The sequence below is a fragment of the Equus quagga genome, chromosome 1 (genome assembly GCF_021613505.1).
Source record: "Equus quagga isolate Etosha38 chromosome 1, UCLA_HA_Equagga_1.0, whole genome shotgun sequence".
In the NCBI taxonomy this organism is placed as follows: Eukaryota; Metazoa; Chordata; class Mammalia; order Perissodactyla; family Equidae; genus Equus; species Equus quagga.
Genome location: NC_060267.1, coordinates 162,404,575 through 162,420,344, shown reverse-complemented (window position 1 = coordinate 162,420,344; position 15,770 = coordinate 162,404,575).

The window sequence follows — 15,770 nt, the reverse complement described above, 5'->3', positions numbered from 1 at the left end:
CTCTTTACAAAAATAAATTCTCTAAAAATTAAAGATTTATGAGAGACAAAATATAACTTTTTAAGGTAAATATGGAGAATATATTTCTGACCTCAAGGTATGGAAGTCTTTCTTAAATAAAGGACGAAAGCTTTAACTATGTAAGAAATGATTGACAAATTAAACTATCATAAAAAGAAGATCACCTGCTTATCAAGAGTCACCATAAAGATAGTGAAAAGACAAGGCACAAAGTGAAAGAAGATAGTTGCAATATAATTAATAAAAAATTAATCTCCAGAATATGTAAGCAACATTCACAAATCAGTAAGAAAAAATTAACCCAATGAATAAAAAATGGGCAAAAGATATAATCAGAAATATCCCATAGAAGAAAATGCAAATAACACATAAAGATATGAAAACATGATGTCTTAGGTCAAGCAACCCAGGAAATAGACTTAGATTGATATTTATGTGCAGAATTATTGAGAAATGCTCTCATAAGATGACATATAGTAATGAGAATAGACATCTGAAATACATAAACCTATATTATGTTTGTCATATAACACAACATATCATATATATTATCATATATTTGTACATCTATGCAATATATATATTATGTATATATTATAAATATTCTTAGGGAAAACACTAGAAGGAGGAGCATCAGAATGTTTATAATATTTATGTCAGGCAATGGTATTGGGGATTTTTTTAAATATTTGCTCTCCTATATTTTCTAAAGTTTCTCCAGTGAATATGTCTTTAGTAATGAGGAAGAAGAAAAATGGGTATTAATTGAAAAAACCCACTGAGGGACCAGTGAGAACTGGCCTTTAGAATTCCTTTTGAGAGTACGACATAATTGGAAATAGAGACAATGAGGTGGAGACTGGGGGGCCGATCACACCACAATCAACTCAAGAAGGAAAAATCTGCTTGGAGTAATCAGTTTCCTCAAACATTTTAGTTATACTCCACCTGCACCCAAGTGGGATTGCCTCCATACCCTCGGCTCTTTATGTCTACATCATGTGGGCTGAAAGTTACTGCGGAAGTATTCTGGCCTTAGAAAATGAAAGCTGAATGTATAGCCTGCTGGCCTTGGTATTACTAAAAGTGGAAAAAGAAATTTGAGGAACTTGGGAAACACAGAGAAAGTAATTTCAATTGTAACTGAGTCTATACTGAAGCTGACAAGATTTACAGCAGTTGCATGGCAGAACTCCCAGAAAATGAAAATTATTAAACATCAGAACAGACTAGTATTTGTATTTGGTGCAAAAAAAAAAAAAAAACACAAAACAAAATCCCCAACTATTAAAGAGTGTACAGGATTTTGTTTCTGAGTAATCTTTCAGTGTGTAATAAGTAACCGGATATCGTGGAGGCGTGGAATGGAGGCTAAGTTTAGAGGGTAAGGCGTATCTGGTGATCTAACATCTCAGAATGGCTTTTGCTTGTTTCTCTTTGCCCTGTCTTTATTTAGTGCCTTGTTGGTTTGATAGAGTTGTAAAATTTTGACATTTTCCCACAACACTATTTTTGCAGAAAGGAAATTATGAGCCTATACCAGGATTTCCATATGTTTCCCCTCTGCAAGCCTGGTGCCATAAAACACTTCACAAAAATGACTTTCATGGGCAACTATCTTTGCGATATTATCTCTGCGAGCCTGTCAAAAGGTGTTAGCATTTAAAGGCCCCAAGGAGTTCTGCAGGGAAGACAGAAAGAAACCTGTATAACTCTACCCGCTGGCCCATTTGGGGAAGCCTTGAACGAAAGCCTTAGATGAAAGGAGACTGGAAACACACAAGGTGCAGACCTTTTGGCTCAGGATCATGGCAGAAGAGAGCAGGGCCACAGAGCAGTGCTTCTCAAACTATCTGTGGTGAAGGACCATTTTTGAAACGTTTCTAATGTGTCATGTATAATACCTTTGTAGAAGTCCACTGATCGTGCGCTGGGTGTCATCATGATGTCAAATGACTCTAAGAGTTTTGCTTTTGTGTGCCTGTCTCATTGTGGTAGCAAACAATCTGTGGACTGGCACTGTCTGTGGAGTGCACTTGGAGCAACACCGTCGCAGAGGAAAGTAAGTTGAGGATATATATCTGGTGCATCATTTTTTTCAATACAGAACATTTTAGAATGGATAAACAAGAAAACATGCTAACTCATATTGATGATTAGCAGGATGCGGAGAAGGCCAAAGCATCTTAGATCCAATGAAGAGAGAATTAAAAGGTAGAAACAACCCAGTCAACAAACATCAAAGGAAAAAGGAGCGTGGCCATTTTCATAAGTTGGTGGCTCTTTTGTTTACATTTAATACTTTTACTCCTTGACAAACTGGAAGGAGTCAACATTTAATTATAAATCTCTCTAGGTTTTTACTTCGTTGAAACTCTTTTCCACGAATGTCACTAAAGGGATGACTATCCTTTCCTCTTGTTTCTGAATAAAAGAGGGTGAGGTAAAGTACCAATTGCTACTCTATCCAGCAAGGAAGATGTAGGATTCAAAAAAGAGCCTTACACTCTTGCATCATTGCTGGGAGTGCCAAGTAGCACAAGACTTATGGGAGGGGAAATTTGGTAAGAACTAACAAAACTTCATGGGCATTTACTCTTTGACCCAGCAATCCAACTTCTAGGTGTTTGTTACAAAGCTACTTTGGTAAAAATATGAAAATATATTTACACTAGAACACTCATTAGAGGAGTATTTTTAATAGCAAAGGTCTAAAAACAACCCAAATAACCATCAATAGGAGACTGGTTGAATAAAATATGGGCTAACCATAGAATGGAGTACTACGCAAATTAAACGAATAAGAAATATCTTTAAATGTTACTGTAAGTTACTTCACATTATACGTGAAGTGAAAAAAGCAAAGTGGATAAAAATGTGTATAGTAAACTACTGTTCCTCTAAAGAGGGGGATACAGCTACATAAATATATATACAAGTATATAGAGGTAAAACATATACATGAATGTATGCAGATAAAGTACATGCAGGTAAAAAAAACACATTTAATAAACAAGCAATTGAAGGGACAAGCCATAACTTTTTCTTTTTAAAAATGTAATATATTTATGTTAAAATATAATAAAAATATAATAGCTTTTTAAAAAAACCATTGGCTATGGTTTATGGAAAGAGGGAAGGAATAGGGGACAGGAGTGGATGCTAGATTTTATTGAATTTGCCTCACTTGTGTATTTGACTTTGGCACCATGTAAATATTTTACACAATTATAAAATAAAAATAAATTTTATAAAGTATTTTTAGAAAGAGAAATAAAATGACACAAATATATCTAATGTATATCCATTTGGTGGCATAACAACAAACAGAGAAACAATTCCAAGTGTTATTTAAAAAACTGTAATTTGATATCTCTAATGGGATATATCCTTTGTACAAAATGAAGTTAAAAAATAATAAGCTATTTTTGGTAATCACATCATTGTTGGTAATGTGAGTCTTGCTATTCTGTTCCCACTGTGTGTATACTGTGGGACAAAGCACCTGAATAATTATGGGATATTCCACTTCTGTCATTCCTGGTGTGGTTGAGAACCAGGATTCTTAAATCAGATACAGGTTTAAGATTGAAAGGTTTAGGTAAGAAGTCTGTAGTCCTGAATTTGAATTGGAAACATTTCTATGAATTAATGATATATATATATATATATATATATATATATATCACCCAGCTCTGTCCACTGAAAAGATCTAGAAACATTCACCAACCCAGTAACAATGCTCAGTCCTAGAGTCCAGATTATAGCATCCAAATAGCATTTCCCACTAAAGGAGCCTGGGCATCTTTAAAAAAAGGCTGATTCCAGGTCTGAGGAAGAATAGGCACAAAATGAGCCTGGAATGTCTTGCAGCAGATAGCAAAGAAGCTGTCAAAGATGACTAGAGACAAGTCGAAAGTCTGCTCTTCAGGAAAAAAAATCAAAATGTATAAAACATCAATTGATTGAAGCATTTCAAATGTGTTTAAATCTATGAGTTTATAATGATACTTAAAAAGAAAACCGATAACTATTGGACCATGTTAGAAAACCATCTCACTATTCTGAAAACTGATAGATAAGGGGTAAAAATCAAGCATTTTATCCTGCCTAATGAACCTTGCTATTGACCATTAATGACTGCTGACGTGACATAAACAGAAGCAACCAGAAAATACGTCTCCTGACAGAAGGAGAAATACCACCAATGAAATTGTCTTACCAAAGAAATCAAACCTAAATTAGATTAAGCCTCTAATATACAGAATATACTGTATATACTATATACTAAAATACAAAAAACACAGAGGACATAAGAACATGTTAAAGGACACCACAGGGATGCAATGAGCAAAATCCAGACGGTGTGGACCTGCATCCAACAAATAACCTTGCAAGGAATAAATGGAAAGGAAATAGCAATGTATGGATCATATTCGGAGTCTGATTCAAACAAACAAACTTAAAAAAACCATGAGACAATTAGAAATGTGAACACTGACGATATTTGAAGATATTAAGGAATCATTGTGATATTTTTAAGAGAGAGAACGTATTGTAATTATGTTTAAAAAATGCAACCTAATTTGCTATCGGCTCAGTTGGATTTGAGCTGAACAACAAAAGGATCTATGGAAAGTGCAAAGGAAAGATATGCTAAGAAAGCTTCTTTTTTTTTTTAAGTTTGCAGAAAGATATCTATAGAATAACAGCAGATGTCCTAGGAAAGAATGCAAAGCCTCTATTCTCTCTCAAGATGCTAGGGCTATTCAAAAAACTTCAACTATTTTATGTCACCAACAGAGTTCCTCCTGTGAATTGCAGCCTTCTAGTCACTTTGGGACCATCCATTACAAGATGCAACTAGCAGCCAAGATGCAGTTGGCTCATTTCACTAAGTGTTTTCATAAACAGATTTATAATGAGAAGGAAATGCATTTTTATCGATACTAAGCAGGGCTGCAGAGAACTCCCCCCAATTATTAGAAAGCTACGACTAATACAGGGGCAATTTGCAGAGCCTTCTTCCTACCAGATAGGAAAGCAGCCCCCAACCCTGCAAGCTTTTTAAAATCTACTAAACAATATGAAGCCACAGTTTCATTTTTTCTTTCTGGCTGGAGATGGTGGAAATGTTCATCACCCAGTGTGAAGTAATATGTGAAACAGGTGTTTTATTCCCTAGCAGGTAAAATGGGTTTGATTCCTGTGAGATGTAGACATTTCAAGGCTACCAGCAAGAGGTCCAGATGGTGTGTATTTTCATATCTAATATTATATAAAAGATTTCAAATGTATCCTGACTCTTAACAAAACCATAAATTTACAGCTTATTGCCATGCTGAACAGCTCTGGTAGCTACTAATTAGTATTACTGTTTTTGCTTTGCTCTTCCAGGGATCACTAGCATATCTGAGCTTTTCATTTTTAGCTTCCAGTAAAAAAAACAAAGAATTCCAGGGTAGGAGCCCATCTCACTTCAGGGCCAGCTGCATGTAGAACATTAGAACCTTAGGGGACACACAAATGTTTACGGAGCCACGGGGGGAAACGTGGGTCAACCTTTTAAGGAAAAGCACTTTCAACTTTGGGGGCAGAGGCCCTTGCCTAGTTGTTCCCTATTTGGTCATGTAACTATTCCAGAAATATTACTGAACATATTTTAAGAATAATGACACCAATAGCAAGCACTATTGCAAGTTTATTATGAGCCAGGCATTTTTCAGATCATGCTACATTCACTCTCTCATTCAATATTCCTACTCACCCTTGGAGATAGCAGTAGTAGCTCCATGTTACACAGGAGGCAACTGAGGCTTCGAGAACTTCTTCAGCAGCTTGTGCAAGAGCAAACTCAGGTCTAGCTAGTGGCAAAGCCCTCGCTCTTAATAAGAAGAGTGTACTTCCTCTTTTCTATGTAGCATGGCAGACCAGAAAGCACAGTGTAATGGTGCACATGGGAGCCCCTGATTTGTAGATAACACTATTATCAAGAAGGGAAGTCAAGTCAGCGAAATATTGGGTCAGGGTTGTTTCCATTCTAGAAAGCAACGACTTGGATGTAGACAAAGTGTAATGAGGCGGCTCATGGTTCTAAGCACCTTGGGCAGCATTTAACCTCCTGATCCGTTCTTCTGCCTCCCACTCCCATGTGCTAATCAATGTATCAGTCATAGCTCTGTGAAAGGAACGCTTTGCTTCTTCTTAAGAATATTTAATAATCTTTGCAGAGTGAGGAGAAAGAGAAAATATAGGAGCTAACACTTCGGGGGAAACTCCACGATCTCTCATTGTTCATTTTATGAAAAAGCTCTTGTTTTCTGTTAAGAAGAGTCAATAGGACTGATTTCTTTGATCCTGATGCCCCAAGGTTAAGCTTTGTTGACACCAATCTACACAAATATCCCAATTCTGCTTCATCTCCAAGAGCATAGAGAGGAGAAGGTAATGTAGAAACAATCCAGGCTGCTGTTCCTGCCCCTCAGCTTGGCCATGAAATTGCTTATGTGATTTTTAGTCCCTTCACGTCAGTGGGGCTCAGTGTTCTCATTTCCAGAGGTCTTTGTGTGAAATACATCTAAAGATTCATATCACTCTGAAAATCAGTAACTTAATGTGCATGCCCATAGCTTGGAAGCGTGAGTTCATCAGAATAATAATAAAATAAGTATTTGGTGGTGGGGGGGGGGGTCATGACAGATTGGATAGAAACACTTTAAAACAGGTATTTTGGAATCCTTCTTGTAGAAATAAAAGTGGGTACAATTTGTGGTAATCTTATCTGCAAGGCAGACTCTAAAATGGAAAGTTAACATAGGAGAACACTAAAGAAATATGACCACATTTCTAGGTGAGTTTTGTGGAATAAAGTTCATTATTTTATCTTCATGCTACTTAAGCCTTTGAGGTACTAGAGGAATTGGCCTCTTAAATTTCTAGAAGAGCCAAGGGGCTCATATGAAATCAAAGCCCTTTGTTTCTAACACTTAAAGTAACTTGTGGACAAATATAGCTTGACTTTTACTTACTTTTCAGCCTGGCAATTTTTTTCACAAGCAAGAAAGACCTTGACCCACAAGGGTCTAAATAGCTTTTCCGCTTCCACCGAGCTTCCAATTCCAGAATAGATTTTGCCTTCCGTGAGCAACAAGTGATCTCTCTAGATCCAGTCCCAGTGTGTGGCTCCAGATTCTGCCTCGGTTTCTCAGTGATTATGAGTTTTGTGCCTATCTTCCCCGCCTTATTCCTACAATATTTGCGTTTCATGTCCTTATTCTCTTAATGCCAGAGCAATTTGCAGCTCTCATATATAGGCAATTCCCAGTCCTCGTTCCTAAAGATTGTGATTCCCTCTCAGCTTTTCAGAGGCATGTGTACGGGGGAAGGAAGTGAGCCCTCCCTATCAACCCAATTTGTGACAAGGATTTCCCCAGGCACACCCGTTGCATGGTCCCCATGTTGCTTTGGGCCTGGTTGGCATCCTTTTGGGGCGCATTTGTATTGCTTTTTCATCTCGGAAAAGATACTCTAGTCACAAACCAGTCATCTGCCTGTTAAGCTGTATTTAGAACAAATCACGCTGAAGCAAAACACGAGGACAACAACAAAAGAGCTACACTTATTTTTTCCCAGACTTTTAACAAAATGTTTGATGTTGTGGAGATTTCCAAACAATTAATGTGAAATTGGAGACTGTTGTTCACATGATTTATTTACCATATAGAGAGAACTCAGCTGGAGTGCTGCCGTCAATGATGCTCCCGATGAAATTTGAGCGGAAAGTCTGAAAATCAGAGAACTCTCCTAAGAGGCGGTACATTTTCAAAGGATGAAAGTTAACAGGAATGATACTGCTTAAAAACCGCAAGGTACAGGGAAGTCTACTCCACACCACCAAAGGGAGCATAGTGCTTTCAACACTTGATTTCATATTCACAATTCGTCGGTTATTTAAAACAGGGATCGCTTGCAGGTTGAGAAGTATCCTAGTGCTTTTCATAGCCTTTCATGTCATCCTTCAGGGGCATATACTTGTGCATATGTGTGCACACACAAAACAAGGGAAAGGGAGACTGTTCAATAGTAGGCACATTTTATAAAAGTAAGACCTCAGACCTGGAAAATCCCAAACGCCCAGAAATTTTACGAATCCAAAATGGAATACTCAAAAAGAACACAACCCATTTCTCTTGAGCAGATTTCAGACTCTCAGTACAGGCCACATGAGGTCGGCCAGGTTTCTGTTCCACAGGGTGGTGCAAAAGAGGCCAGGAATAAAAAAGAGCAATGATGCCACACAAAATAGTAAAAATGAAATAAAGAAGGTGTGAAGTTAGATGCTTGATTTATACGTGGGAAACTAGTGCCAAGAATATTGTTATGGGCCTGGCTCCTAGAGGCAAGATTTGTTAGCAAAAACTGTCTCTAAATATTTATGCTCAGCTAAATAATTGCTAAGTAATTCCAGTTCTCAGCTGGAAATCTAGGATCAGGACTAGCCTAAATTAGTAGATCTGTGAGATGGTGTATTGGTATTTTCTCTGACGGTGCTCTTGCTCAGTGATACTGTTAACTTTCAGTCTATAATTAATATCCTTTTATAAAAGCCTCTTCATGGCCCCACATAGGAAGGCTTCCTTTGGAAATATTTCCCGAAAATAAACAAAGCACTCAAAGCAGTCCATTCAACAGCACTTGTTTTAGGATTATTAAAGACATCAGAGTTTTGGCTTTCACCCTGTGCTGACGCGGATTCTGTCATTTGCTGATCCTTGCATGTGGAGGAGTGCCTTGAAAGTGAGGGTGGCAGGGGCTTATTTCTTCATCATCTTGGACTTTACCTTCCGGAGAATCAGCCTACGTTTCTAACATTCTTTTCATGGCCCTGACTGGTGCTTCACGTCCCCAAAATTAAAAGCAGGACTCCAATCTGCAGGGACTGTAGAAGAAAATATTTTGTATGATCCGAGGGACAAAGAGGAAGCTTCATCATTTTAATTGAACTGACGGAGAAATACCAAAAAATTCTCACATTCGTCTCATATCAGAAGAGGGCATGCAGGTTTTTGACCAAAAATTGAAATATTCTACATTTAAAGGGAATTGATTGAAATGGAAGCCTGTACTTGTACTTTGACACCATAAACGTGTTTGAAAATAACATAAAGGGGATCCAGAGTCTAACGTGGCCTCTGCCACAAACCAGTTCTGTGATAAGTTACTTCTCCTCTTATCTCTGTGAGCTTCGGTTTCCTCATCTGCAAATGGGAGATCAGAGGTGATATCTGGTGAGCCTTTCCAGTTAGTTCTAACCTTCCCAGTAAATCCTCTCTAACTTGTAAAATTCATGCCGCCGAAGCAAAGAGAATAACAGAGAGGAAGAAACCGATGAAAACATTCCGATTGGAGAGCAGGAAGGGTTGATGTAAACGTTTTGTTTTCATGGTGTATGGAAGAAGCTTTGACCTTGGCTTTTCATTTAACTATCCCCGCCTTGAGAGGCCACATCACAAAATTTTGGTAAAGAGCAAGGGCGCCTAAGCCCCCTGCTAACTTCATAACCTATCTCACCTGCTTGCTGTCTGGGCAAGTTACTCAGCCTCTCAGTGCCTCAGTTTCCTCATCTGTATAAATGGAGATAATAGATAATGAGATCTACCCCGAAACACCATCTGAGGATTAAACAACGTAACATAATGGAGCACCGTGCTTGGGACAGGGTGAAAACTCAATTAGTGTTGTCTGCTATTACCATTCTCTGACTATAGCATTCTGAGCTACAGGAAAATAATGTGTTGACGTTACCAAAAGACATTTTGACTAAAGGATAAAGAAAGAAATTATCTAGCTAAAGCAAATAAATGTATGTGGCTTCCTGTGTGTTGGTTTTTTTTTTTTAGGAGACTAAGAAATAGAGAGGGTTTTCTCTCCCTACCAGACAAGAGATACAGAGATGGAGCTTTGCAATCTAAAACAGATCTATTTTGTCCACTAATGCAGAAATAACATCATGTGCATTTCGAAAGCTCTGGATCTGTTTAAATCAATTAAAGTAAAGTTAATGTATTTTAATATCTGAGCTCTTTCCTTATCAAGATAATGCTGCAATGTTTTTTTCTCAGAGCCCAAGGTGATGAAAAATAGACTCATTTACTCCATTGCATCTTATAACTGTGGCTTTGAGAATTTTTTTGTTGTTTTAGTTGTGAAGCCACAAGAAGACTTTATGTGGCTCTAAACTGCTGTCGGTTTTCATACCGCAATACTCAAGGGCGTTTGTCTCCTTCGGGCTGCTGTTGTTTCCAATGTGGAGATAAATGTGCACTTGATAGAACTATTTTAATGATGCTAATATTAATACTTTGGTAGAATACTTTATCTGCTAGTAATAGCTCTAAAGAGTTTGTGGAGATTTTGTCATCTCATACATTTTAATAGAATATTAGGTTTGTAATTAGCAAGAAAAATACAGTAGATGCACCTCTCACTTCCTTCACATTCACATAATGATTACCAGTGGAATATTCGCTGTTTTCTACCCTTTGTAGGCCAATCAATATTTGGTGAATGGAGAAGTCTGAAGCATAGAATTGTAGTGTAAACAAATGAGAAACATTAAAAGTATGCTAAATATTATAGCCAGTTGATTATGTAAATTTAAACACTGTAGGGGAAAGGAATTGCTGATTAAATTAGTCTGTTTTTAGTTCACTCTGGCATTGTTTATTATACACCGTAGCCAGATATTTCATAAATAGACTCCTTTTACAACCCGGAGGTGTTGGGAATGCCAGCTGATGAATGAAGTGCTGTATGGGCTTGGAGGCCGTGATGGAGATAACTTGTCTTATGACCGTTTCCACTGTACAGTTCAGGCTTTCTGTGGGGTGCAGACAACGGAGAGAGAGGGAGAGAGAGAAACTGATAAGAGGCTCTGATGGACAGTTCACTCCTATGTGAGCACCTGTTACATCAATCTGGGATTTAGTTGATTTTTAGCTACATCCTGTTAGTGGTCTTCATCGAAGCAACAGCCTAAGGTTTTCTAAGAATCAAGTGAATTCCACATACAATAGGTTTGATAAGTCAACTGCTGAATATCTACAAGTTTGTGACTCAAGAGTTTGGGAATAAGAAATCTAAAGAAATCTCAAAGTGACAGAGTGACCCTAGAAACACCTTAGAATGATGGATCAGAAACTCAATTGCCATTCAGGAAGGAGAGGCCTGATCTGGTATACTATACCCTGTTTGAGAACTGATAATAGATAAAGAATAACCAAAGAACAATAAATTGGTATTTCTGTTTCTTGGAAGTCAAGTAGGGTGATCCCTATTAGGCTGTTGAGAAAATCCATCTTCCAGTCAGATAAATCCTAATTTTGAAGACTTCTCAGTCTACCAAGTCTGATGCTATCAAACCTGCATGTTCCATTTCTCAAGTTCCTGGTAACTCTGATTTGCATTTGGTATCTGCTCTTCTATTTTGCTCCACATAGAGGTCGCACCACCCAACAACCTGTCTCTTTGGCTGTCTATAAGAACAGAAACTTATCTGTTCTTCCAAAGTTGTAGCTCCTTGTAACCCTTGAGATACTTTGCTCCTGCTTGCATGGGCACTCTCCCTTGCATCTTCTCTCCCTTGGCGTAATTCTTTTCCATCTGCCTACAGCATAGCTCCATTTCCTTCATATGAAAAGTGGGCCTTCTCTTGTTCCAACTCGGCTCTTATGTTACATGTATCTATTTTCCCTTACTCAACCACTGAAACTCTTGAAAAAAATACTCCACACTACCTGCCTTTGTTTCCTCACTGCTCACTTATATCCCAAGCCCATACATCCTGATTTTGGTGCCTACCATTTTGCAGAAACAGTCATGTTGAAGATCGCCAGTGATATTTTCATGAGCAAATCCTGTGTCTTCTCTCAGCTTGACTCTCCTTCATCATTCTGTATTGGCTGAGTCTATGTCCTACTTCCCAGTCCTGAAATTCTCTCCTTCCTTGACATTCATGATATCGTGCCTCTCTTGTTCTTTAGTCTCTGATTGCAATCTCTGATTGCTGCTTTTATGTTTCTTTTGCTTGTCTTTCCAAAAGTACTTCATATGTATATATGCTTTGTATATATTATCCAGAACTCTAATGGGCTAAGTATAACGGTGATTGCCATTTTACAGATGAAGAGGCAGAGGCTGAGAGAATTTAAATAACTTGCTCAAAATCACATACCTCATAACTGATGGTGCTGGGATTTGACACCAGCTCTATGTCCGAAACACTGTCCCATACAGTCTGCAGCTAATAACATCAGAGGACTCTGAGATGTTTTCTTCTCAGAGCCCAAGGTGATGAAAAATAGACTCATTTATTGCATCTTATAACTCTGGCTTTGAGAATTCTTCGAACTTGTGAAGTTGTGAAGCCACAAGCAATATTATTGGAACTCTTTTACCTTCTGGGCCAGCCACTTAATACATAAATGTGTCTTCGTCTGGACGCATATTTTCCGCTTTTCCTCCTAGAACTATAGAAGAACAACTCCTTCCATTTACCCTCTGTATTCCTCTTAGGTTGCTCTCTTAAGATCTTCCTTTCTCTTTCCTAGTTTCATCATTTTTTCCCTCACTATTGTATCAGCTTTGTAAGCATGCAAGTCCGCTCTACTCTTTCCCATTCTAAAACAGGTCCCCTCTTGTGACCTTGTCCTATTGCAGCTTCTACTCCGTGTCTGAAAAGATTCTGCATTCAACTTTCTCCATTTCTTCACTTCTCGTTTATGTTTCAATCTATTCTGTTCTGGCTTACATCCCCACTACTCAACTGAAACTACTCTTGACAAGGTCTCCAAAGACCTCCTGTGGATTGCTTCAGTGAAACCTTCCTGATCCCACTCTGCCCTACTGCTCAGCTGTTTTCCTACTCCTTAATTGGCTTCCATGCTGCCACACTCTCCTGGTTTTCCTCCTACCTCCTGGCTGTTCCTTCTCTTCACTCTGCTGGCTCCTCTCTCTCTCCCCTGCTATTAAATGTTGGAATGTCCCAGGGGTTGGTCTTTGGCCCTCTTTTATTTCGTCTCTACCTCCATTCATCATTGATAATTTTGTCCAGTCTTGTAGATTTAAATGCCACCTATTTGAAGACAATTTTAGATTCTTACATCTGACCTTCATTTTTCTGCAGGTTCCAGATGTAACTATCCAGCTATCTATTGTTCAACACTCTAATTCAGATGGTTACTCGCATTTTAAGCTTAATTTAGCCAAAAGAGAAATCGCATTCATCTACCTCAAACTTGCCCTTCGGTAATCTTCCCAGTCTCAGGAGATGGTACCATCATCCATCTCAGCTGCTCACTGCAGAAATTCAGGAGTCGTATTTGATTCTTCCCTTTTCCTCACTCCCAACATCCAATCCTTTGGCATTCCAGTCATTTCTCCTCCAAATTATATTTCAGTTTCATCCTGGTTTCCAATTGCACTGCCACAATTCTACTTCCATTTACCCTCATATCTTACTTTTGAACAGGCATCTTGCCTTCCATTCTTGCTCTCATCCAATCTGTGCATCACACACGAGCCTGTACTTTAAAACGGTAATCAAAACAGGTCATTTCCTTGAAATCCTTTTAGTGATATTCTACAGAACTCAGATAAAGAGTAGGGTTTACTCTTTATCATGGCTCCCACCTCTACTCCATCATGTACCCCTTACTCCCTCTCACAATCCTCCAGCCACATTCACCTCTTTTCTTTTCCTCAAGGACATCTAGTTTTTTCATGTCTCAGAGCCTTTGCACATACAGATCCTTTGCTTTGACAGCTTTTCACTGAATTGAATTTTTTAAGTTTTAGTTAAAATGCACTCTCATTAGTGACATCTATCCTTATCACCTTATAAAGTGACCACCCCAGTCTCTAAATAGTCTCTGTCACATCCTCCTGTTTATTTCCTTGAGAGTTTTTATCACGGTCTAAAAATATCTTATTTATTCAATTATTTATGGTTTGTTCTGTCTCCACCCTCTAGAATAGCGCTATCTTAGCTATCTTAGAGAACTTTCTGCAAGGTTGAAATGTTCTTCTGTGCTGCCCCATATAGTAACTACTGGCCACATGTGGTTATTGGTCACCTGAAATTTGACTAGTGGGACTGAGGAACTGAATTTTTAATCTTAGTTAATGTATTAAATGCAAATAGACACATGTGGCTAGTGGCTACCGTAGTGAACAGAACCCCTCTCAAATGTATGCTCCATGAAGGCAAAGATCTTTGTTTAACTGGTTCTTTGCTGTATCCCCACTGCTTACAAAAGCGCCTGAAACACAGATGATGCTCAGTAATTTCTGATTGGGATGAAATTCTGGGAGGAAAAAAAGAATTATTCGTAATTGTGGCATGCTTTGTAAGTAATACGATCCTCCTTCCAGAAATGTATTTGGACTATATATGGCTGTCCTGAGATTTTTAATTAGGATTCTAAGAGAGGAACCCAATATTGTAAATTAAATTTTTGACCATGTTGAAAACTTACTTGATTCTTTTGCTGAGTTTTGTTAACCGGTGATACAATTATGCTATCTGTGGAGTTATCATACGTAATTAATGAATTAATCAATTTACTTAAATCACAGGCAGAAAGATATTCTGTTTTCTAGTGTTGTCTACTAATTATGCAGTAAATCAAGGCTTTGAAGAGTTTCAACAACCATTCATTTTTTATGAATTAATCTTCCTTTGGCTTTCTTCTCTAGGGGTGAACAAATAATGCAAACACAGACCCAAGGATACATGAAGTCTGAATGCTAAGAGCAGGCAGAAGATGTAGCTGAATATAAAAAATAGATGGAATTAATTTTCAAGTGGTGTACTAACGTCGCCAGGTAAAGATAGGGTCAATCTGTGCCAAGAGCAGGCAAGACCCTGTGGTGCAAGGACAGAGAAGTGTTGAGGTCTTGCTCCCTTGGAAAAAGATGCTAAATTAAACATATTATCAGTAAAAAGATGAATAAGAATTTACAAGCAATAAATACAATTAAAAAAACAATGCTTGGCTAAAGTACAACTTTGCCAATTTTGATATTAACACCTATCTAAGAATAGCTACCACTATAATTGCTGTGACTAGCATTATTCCTGCTGCCATGCTACCTTTTTTTGAGAGCCTACTATATGCCAGGAACTATGCTAAACACTTCACATACATGGTTCTAATTAGTAATCAGATCAATTCAATATGAGGGATATTAATTTCTCCATTTCATAGATGGTAAAACAAGCTGAGTTTAGACTCATAGTTTGTGAGTGGCAAAGCTGCAATCTGGCCCCCAAAAAATCTGACTCCAAAGGGCGAGCTCTTAAAAAGAAAAAGGTTCAAAATCTGGTATTCTCTATGGCATTCAAATATAGACAAATGGGATTTTCTAGGTGTGAGAAATATGATGCACTTTTGAATATGACATTTTTGTAAAGCTGCTTCCTTTTTTCTAATCCAGTCATCAGTTAATATTCATGGTCTAGAGCAAAGGGAGAGCAAGTCATGTAAATTAATAAAGCAAGTGAAGTGTGAGGCAATATGGAGTGATGGAACCTGTGGCAAAATCAAAAACATATGTCTTTCCAAAGATATGAAAATTCATTTTAAGATGATGTTATGGGTTGAATTGTATCTCCCAAAAAGAAGATATTTGGAAGTCCTAACTCTTAGTACCTCAGAATGTGACTTTGTTTGGAAATAGGGTCACTGCAG